The sequence below is a fragment of the Abrus precatorius genome, unplaced genomic scaffold (assembly GCF_003935025.1).
Source record: "Abrus precatorius isolate BTA unplaced genomic scaffold, Abrus_2018 Scaffold1, whole genome shotgun sequence".
Taxonomy (NCBI): Eukaryota; Viridiplantae; Streptophyta; class Magnoliopsida; order Fabales; family Fabaceae; genus Abrus; species Abrus precatorius.
The window spans coordinates 5,319,787-5,328,212 of record NW_020874291.1 but is presented as its reverse complement, the minus strand read 5'-3'; the positions used below and the strand labels follow the sequence as shown (position 1 = coordinate 5,328,212).

The window sequence follows — 8,426 nt, the reverse complement described above, 5'->3', positions numbered from 1 at the left end:
TAGATATTTAAAACAGAATTGTTCATAACCAAAATAAAACTAAAATGTAATTACAACACTCAAAAGTCTGAAATTCTAATTACAATCTTTTTTCAAAAATTAAACTAATGACAGAAATTTAAATTCCTAATCTACTCTTCATCTTCATCCTCATCCTCATCTTCCAAATCATCCTCTTCATCATCATCTTCTTCTTCTGCAGCAGCTGCTGGTGGAGGGAAATGAGTTCTGTAGATGAGGAGGTCTTTGAAGACAGTTGACCTCAGGCATTGGGCATTCTCTGCTGGATCTGGAGTGTAGTATAAGTCTTCTTTGGTCATGCCCATCTTTTGACCAATGTTTATGAGAACACCTTCTAGAAGCATGATGCCAGCCTTCAAACTGCTGTGCAATTCATTCTGCCTCTCAGCTAAGGAGTTTTGTCTTTCAGCCATGAAGGCTATCTTCTCCTTCATTGTGGTTGGATTCTCTCTTTTATACTGGGAGGGAATTGGGGCTGCTGATGTGCAAGAGAGAGTAGCATAAATCTCCTTCACCATAGCTACTGTAATTGAAGGTGCAGCTCTAATTTTGATTTGATAATCTCCAATTTCAATACTTGCATCCTCACAAAGAACAGTTATTAAAGAAGGGAAAGCTAAAGAATCTCTTTTTCTCTTGAGGATGTCCAGAATGCATCCACTAATCACTTCTACATCTATATAAAAATCGTTAATTATAGCATATAGGAGTTCAGCTTTCTTCACTGCTAGAGTGGAGCTATGCCTAACAGGCATGAATGAACGTAAAATAAATGTGCTCCACACTTTTGCAAAGGGCAAAAGGTTCTTTGTAGTGATGCATTTGGGCTTTTCTGATAGATTCAGCTCCCAAGTAGTCCCTGGTTTCCCAATCCTCTCAAGGACTTGAACATAGTCCTTGTCTTCAGCATCCCTGAATGCTTTAAAGTCTTGCTGCCCAGGTTGCTTTTGAGTCTTAATGTTGAGGACTCTATTGATGTTAGCAGCAGAAAAATCAACTGTTGTCCCCTTGACCATTGAATGGTATTTAGGCAGCTGATCTCCCTTGAATCTCATGGCATTGGCATAAAATTCTTGTGTAATGTCTCTCCAGCCAATGCCAGCCATCATGCAGAAGGATTCCCATTCTCTTTTCTGAATTTCCTCCTTATATTCTGGATAATGGTCTTCAGCTATCTCAATTGCCCTATCTTGGACAATCTTTCTTCTCAAGATATTAGATCTGAAATAATTCTCATGAGCTATACTCCTGAACCTTGGATCATGTTGAGGATTTGGCCTTGATGAAGAGGCTCCTGCTAATCTTCCTCTCTTTGTTCTAGGAGTACCTCTAGAAGAGCCAACTGGAGTGTTGTCTGATGTCCTTACCATTTTTTTTTTAAATTTCCTGCATAAAAAGAATATTTCAATATACTGAAAGACAAGAATGCAATGCAATGCATGACATTTTCAATTTCAAAATAGCAGAATATGAATAATACAGAATTTAAGAATATCATAACAATGCAGAATATGGTTCCTTGAAGCATTTAAACTCAGATACTCATGATTTTGAATGCAAAATGCTAGAATTCAAGAGTTACATGTATGCAGAAATTTCTTCCTAACTATTTTTCACTTTAAGTCCTAAGGTTAACTCATGCAATATGTCAATGTAGGTCTTTTTCCATCTAAAAATCTATCAATTGAAGTGAGAATTACTCTACATTTCCTTGTAATTGCATATTCAGATTAGTTATTAACAAGAAAATTTCTATTTTTCCATTACTCAGTGTTTTCCCAAAATTTTGCAAAATGAAGAACCCTAATTTCTAAATCAGAGAAGTAGAATACTGACATGGATTTGGAGAAATGTGCAGAATGAACTTCAATTGATTGCTTAGAAACAAATTTCGTTCAGCAAAAGGTCAGAAAGATTAAGAATTTGAGAAATGAGATGAAGAAATGAAGATTTGAGATTCTGAAAATGGCTCTGCGTGGTTCCTTTTATGCATTTTAATGGACACGCTTATTGCACGTGGCCACTTTTTTCAGAAAAAATGGAAGTTGTAGAGATGATGCTGTGTGCGTGTTCACTTTTTCTGGCAAAAGTGAACACTTTGAGGGTAAATAGCATGTGCGTGTTCACTATTGCTAGAAATAGTGAACGTTCCAGAGGGCTTTGCATTGAGTAATTTGAAATGAGTTGCGTGTGTTCACTTTTTCCAGAAAAAGTAATCACGCGCAGGTAATATCCTTCTGCGTGATTACTATTACTAGAAAAAGTGGTAACGCGCATCAACTTTAACTTGAAACTACACATAACTCATGCGCGTGATCACTATTATTAGAAAAAGTAACTACGCGCATCACATTACCTCTATTTAAGCCTGGGCATGGTTACTTTCACTGGAAAAAGTAATTGTTCCAGAGAACGGTGTCTTCCAAAGGGTTCTGCGTGTTCACTTTCATCAGCAAAAGTGATTGTTCCAGAGAAGGGTGTCGTTCCTTGCTCCTCTGCGTGATCACTTTCATCAGTAAAAGTGATTGTTCAGAATGAAACCCTGTAATTGAAGCTCTGCATGATCACTTTTCTGCAAAATAGTGACTCCTTTTGTTATTCAAAGCTCCTTAGAAACTTAATTGCCTCATGCATTCAATTTCAATCATCTCATTTATGCATCCATAGCATGAGCCTTCATTGAATCAACACATTATTCCTAAAACACATATAAAATAGAATCTAAAATCAGAAAATTGCAGAAATTGAAATAAAAAATTAACAAAAGTTTAAGTAAATTGCAAATAGAGTAAAAATGGTTCAGAAATGTGAGTTGCCTCTCACAAAGCGCTCTTTTAACGTCACTAGCTTGACGTTAAATGTTCCTCACTGCTGAGAAACCAAGTTAATGCAAAAAGTGTTCCTATTGAATTCTCCTCCATTGTAAATCTTCAGTCTTTGGCCATTGACTTTAAACTCTCTCCCTTCTCTTTGATCTTCAAGTAACACAGCACCAAAGGGAGATACTTCTTTTACCATAAAAGGTCCTGACCATCTAGACTTGAGTTTTCTAGGAAACAACTTCAATCTAGAATTGAATAGTAGAACTAACTGCCCTGGTCTGAATTCTCTCTGCAAGATGAATCTGTCATGTATTCTTTTAGTCCTTTCTTTATACAGTTTTGCATTTTCATATGCAATTTGTCTGAATTCCTCCAGTTCATGTAGTTGTAACACTCTCTTTTCTCCAGCCTTGGTTGAATCAAAATTCAGCCATTTAGTAGCCCAATATGCTCTATGTTCAAGTTCCACAGGAAGATGACATGACTTTCCAAACACTAATTGATATGGTGACATACCAATTGGTGTTTTGAATGCAGTTCTGTATGCCCATAATGTATCATCAAGCTTCCTTGACCAATCTTTTCTTGAGTTACTGACTACTTTCTCTAATATCTTCTTAATTTCTCTGTTTGAAATTTCCACTTGTCTGCTTGTTTGAGGATGATAAGGAGTTGCTACTCTGTGTTTTACTCCATACTTATCCAGAACATTATCAAGGTATTTATTGCAGAAGTGTGATCCTCCATCACTAATCAGAATTCTTGGCACTCCAAATCTTGAAAAAATGTTTTTCTTTATGAAGGAAATCACCACTTTGGCTTCGTTTTGTTCTGGTTGGTATAGCTTCCACCCATTTAGACATATAATCCACTGCCACAAGTATGTATTCATGAGAAAAAGAAGTTGGAAAGGGTCCCATAAAGTCTATTCCCCATACATCAAACAGTTCCACCTCCAAGATATTGTTCAAAGGCATCTCATGTCTTCTGGAAATGTTACCAACTCTTTGGCATTTATCACAGTTTTCTACATAAATTTTTGCATCTCTGAACAATGTAGGCCAAAAAAATCCAGCTTGTAATACTTTGGCAGCTATTCTTGATCCACCATGATGGCCTCCATAATCTGAATTGTGGCAATGCCATAGGATATCAGCTTGTTCTTTCTGTGAAATACATCTTCTCAAAATGTCATCTACTCCAATTTTGAATAGATGAGGATCTTCCCAAATATAGAATTTGCTGTCATGAAGGAATTTCTTTCTTTGCTGCCAATTCATTCTCTTTGGAATGTGCTGAGTGGCCTTAAAATTCGCTATATCAGCAAACCAAGGTACTTCATCCACAGTTAGCAGCTTTTCATCAGGAAATTCTTCATTAATATCCAAGTAATCTGATGACATTGTATCCAATGGAATTCTGGATAGATGGTCTGCAACACCATTCTCTTTTCCTTTCTTATCTCGAATTTCTAACTCAAATTCTTGAAGTAGTAGAATCTATCACAGCAGTCTTGGTTTAGCATCCTGCTTAGAAAACAAATATTTCAGAGCAACATGGTCAGTATATACCACAACCTTGGACCCTACTAAATAAGACCTGAATTTATCCAAAGCAAATACTATAGCAAGCAACTTTTTTTCAGTGGTTGTGTAATTAATCTGTGCAGAGTTTAGGACTCTAATAGCATAGTAAATCACATGTAGTCTTTTATCTTTTCTTTGTCCTAATACAACACCCACTGCATTGTCACTTGCATCACACATTAGCTCAAATGGTATAGTCCAGTCAGGTTTAACAAGAATTGGAGCAGAAATCAGTTTTTCTTTTAAGATAGTAAAAGCATGCATACAAGATTCATCAAATACAAATGTTGCATCCTTTACAAGCAAGTCACTCAGAGGTTTGGCAATTTTAGAAAAATCTTTAATGAACCTCCTATAAAACCCAGCATGGCCTAAGGAACTTCTAATTCCTTTCACATTTACAGGTGGAGGTAATTTACTAATCACTTCTATTTTAGCTTGATCAACCTCCATCCCTCTAATTGAAATCTTATGGCCAAGCACTATTCCTTCTTGCACCATAAAGTGACATTTCTCCCAATTTAACACCAAGTTGGTGTCTTGACATCTCTGCAAAACAATGGACAAGTTAGATAAACAATCATCAAATGAATTCCCAAAAACAGAAAAATCGTCCATGAATACCTCAATTATTTTCTCAACCAAGTCAGAAAAAATAGCTAACATGCACCTTTGAAATGTAGCTGGAGCATTACACAGCCCAAAAGATATTCTTCTATATGCAAATATTCCAAAGGGACAAGCAAAAGCAGTTTTTTCTTGATCAATTGGATCTACAGCAATTTGGTTATAGCCAGAATATCCATCTAAAAAGCAGTAAAATGCATGTCCAGCTAACCTTTCTAGCATTTGGTCTGCAAAAGGTAGAGGAAAATGATCTTTTCTGGTTGCATCATTCAGCTTTCTATAATCTATACACATCCTCAATCCCGTGACAGTCCTTGTGGGTATCAACTCATTCTTTTCATTTGGTACTACAGTCATTCCACCCTTTTTAGGTACCACTTGCACAAGACTTACCTAATTGCTGTCTGAAATAGGATCTATGATCCCTGCATCTAATAGTTTAATGACTTCCTTCCTTACCACTTCCTTCATGGCAGGGTTTAATCTTCTTTGAGGCTGCACAACTGGTTTAAAATTTTCTTCAAATAAAATTTTGTGCTTACAAAAGGATGGATTTATACCTTTCAAATCTGAGATGTTCCACCCTATTGCTGATTTATGGGTTCTCAAAATTCTCAGCAACTTCTCCTCCTCTTCTTCCTTGAGTTCATTGCTTATGATAACTGGATTTTCATGTTTATGATCTAAGAATGCATATCTCAAGTGAGATGGAAGTTGCTTTAATTCCAGCTTCTGACTTTTCTCTTCTTCTCCTTCATTTTTCAACTCCTCTTTGATTGATTCTTCTGCAGGTATTAAAGTAGGTAGAGTTTCCAATTGCTGCTCCATTTCAAATACGTTTTCATCTTCAAAATGCAGAGATTTAGTATTTCCTGCAGCTATGGTTTCTCTCAACACAGAAATTTTGTCAAATCCATTTAAAGAATAAGGAGTGATCATAGAATCCAATGTATCTACTCTCATACATGTGTTATCATCAATTGGATATTTCAAAGCTTCAAATACATTAAATATTAACTTTTCCTCTTGAACTCTAAGCATTAACTCTCCTTTTTGCACATCAATGAGAGCTCGTCCAGTTGCAAGGAAAGGTCTGTCCAAGATTAATGGTATGTTTGCATCTACCTCCATGTCCAATATGACAAAATCTGCAGGAAAAATAAATTTGTCAACTTTAACCAACAAATCCTCTACTACTCCATGTGGATAAGTATATGATCTATCAGCTAATTGCAATGTAATGTTGGTTGGTTTCACTTCCTCTATCCCCAATTTCTTCATAATGGCTAATGGCATCAAATTAATGCTTGCCCCCAAATCACACAATGCTTTTCCCACAGTACAATTTTATATTTCACAAGGTATGCTAAAGGATCCTGGGTCTTTTAATTTTTGAGGAAGTTTTCTTCTAAGAATAGCACTGCACTCCTCTGTCAAGGGTACCGTCTTATCATGTTCTAACTTCCTTTTCTTGGAGAGTAGTTCCTTCATGAATTTTGCATAAGATGGCATTTGCTCCAAAGCTTCAGCAAATGGAATGTTAATTTGCAGCTTTTTGAACACATTTAGAAACCTCTCAAACTGCTCCTCTTGCTTAGGATTTTGCACTCTTTGAGGATAAGGTAGTCTCTTATATTTTTCTGGATCAATTGGCTTGTAAGTGTCCTCAAATAATTGCTTCTTTGTCTTTCTTTCAGGACTTTTATGAACTTCTTCATTCTTTTCTGAATGTTCTCTCTTTAGTAGCTTGAAGTTTCCTTGCTGCAATTCTTCTTTTAAATTTCTTTCCTCTGCTGCATTTTCTACTTGCTTTTCTGCTGCAACATTATTCAGTTTCTTTTCAGCTGGTTTTGGACTGGCTACAACAGCTCCACTTCTTGTAACTATAGCTTGACATTGTTCCTTTGGATTCACCACTGTGTTACTTGGAAATCTTCCTTCATCTCTGCTTGTTAATTGTTCAGCCAGCTGTCCAATTTGAGTTTCTAACTTCTTCATAGAAGCTTCTTGATTCTTGATGCTGGATTGAGTGACTTTCATGAACTGTAACATTGTTTCCTCAATCTCGTTCATTCTTTCACTCATTGGTCTAGCTGAATGTTGACTCCTTTGAGGTTGAGTAGAAGAATTTCCTTGAAAGTACTGCTTTTGTTGGTGATTTCCTGCATTTGAAAATGGAAGAGATGTATTAGTGCTTTTCATTGCAGAATTCTGAGGATTCCAATTATAAAATTGTTGATTCCTATTATTAGAATACTGAAATCCAGGAGGAAATGATTGTTGAGGATAAGATTGTTGCTGTCTTTGATAATTCCCCATATAATTGACTTGCTCTTGTGGTTCAGGGGTAGGTACATCACATGCACCATTAGCATGATTCCCTCCACAAAAATCGCATGTCAACTGACTTGTTACCACATTTCCAGTCTGCAAATTATTAATCTGCTGAGTCAAAGCTGCTATTTGATCAGAAAATAATTGGTTCTGTAGCTGATTCTGTGCAAGAAAAGTTTCCATCATCTTTGCTTCGTATTCATTGCCTCTTTTTTTATTCCTCAAGTTGGAATTCTGATACATGGATGAAGCCATCATCTCAATGATTCTTTGGGCTTTTTCCAAGGATTTCATGCTCAAAGATCCTCCTACAGCTGCATCAATCATAGTTCTAGTTACTACATTCATTCCATTATAAAAAGTTTCCAGCTGCATCCATTCTGGAATACAATGATGTGGACATCTTCTCAGCAACTCTTTATATCTTTCCCATGCTTCATAAAGTGATTCTCCTTCCTGCTGCACAAAAGATGTTATTTCTCCTCTCAGCTTAGCAGCTTTTGAGGGAGGAAAATATTTTGTTAGAAATTTATTCACAAGTTCAGTCCATGTGGTGATACTTCCCTGAGGCTGTGCTTGTAACCAACATTTGGCTTTGTCTTTTAAAGAAAATGGAAATAGCCTCAGTCTTATAGCATCTTCACTTACTCCATTCATCCTTATAGTATCACACAACTGCAGAAAATTTGAAATATGCAGATTAGGATCATCAGAAATTCCACCAGAAAATTGGTACTGCTGCACTAGGTGAAGTAAGGCTGGTTTTATCTCAAAATGATTGGCTTGAATGGTTGGTCTAACAATTGAAGAATTATAGCCTTGCATATCTGGAATTGCATAATCTCCTAGTGTTCTCATTCTCTGTTGTTCTGCCATTTCAACTTTTGGGGTTGGTTGTCTAAAAGGTGAATGTTCCTATTTGCAAAAGGAGTGACTTGAAATTCTGTAGAATGTATAACCTCTAGATCACTGTCACTTCCTACAGATCTCTCTGCTCTAGTCTCTTTTCTTAATCTCCTAAGAGTTCTATCAATGT

General features: G+C 36.4%; 1 non-coding gene across 1 annotated transcript; it reads left to right on the top strand.

Annotated features, from left to right (window-relative positions):
* The first annotated feature begins 7,775 nt into the window (after positions 1-7,775).
* Positions 7,776-7,882, top strand: LOC113861666. The gene has a single exon (XR_003504290.1). It is a non-coding gene; the product is annotated as a small nucleolar RNA R71 (small nucleolar RNA).
* Positions 7,883-8,426: the final 544 nt, after the last annotated feature.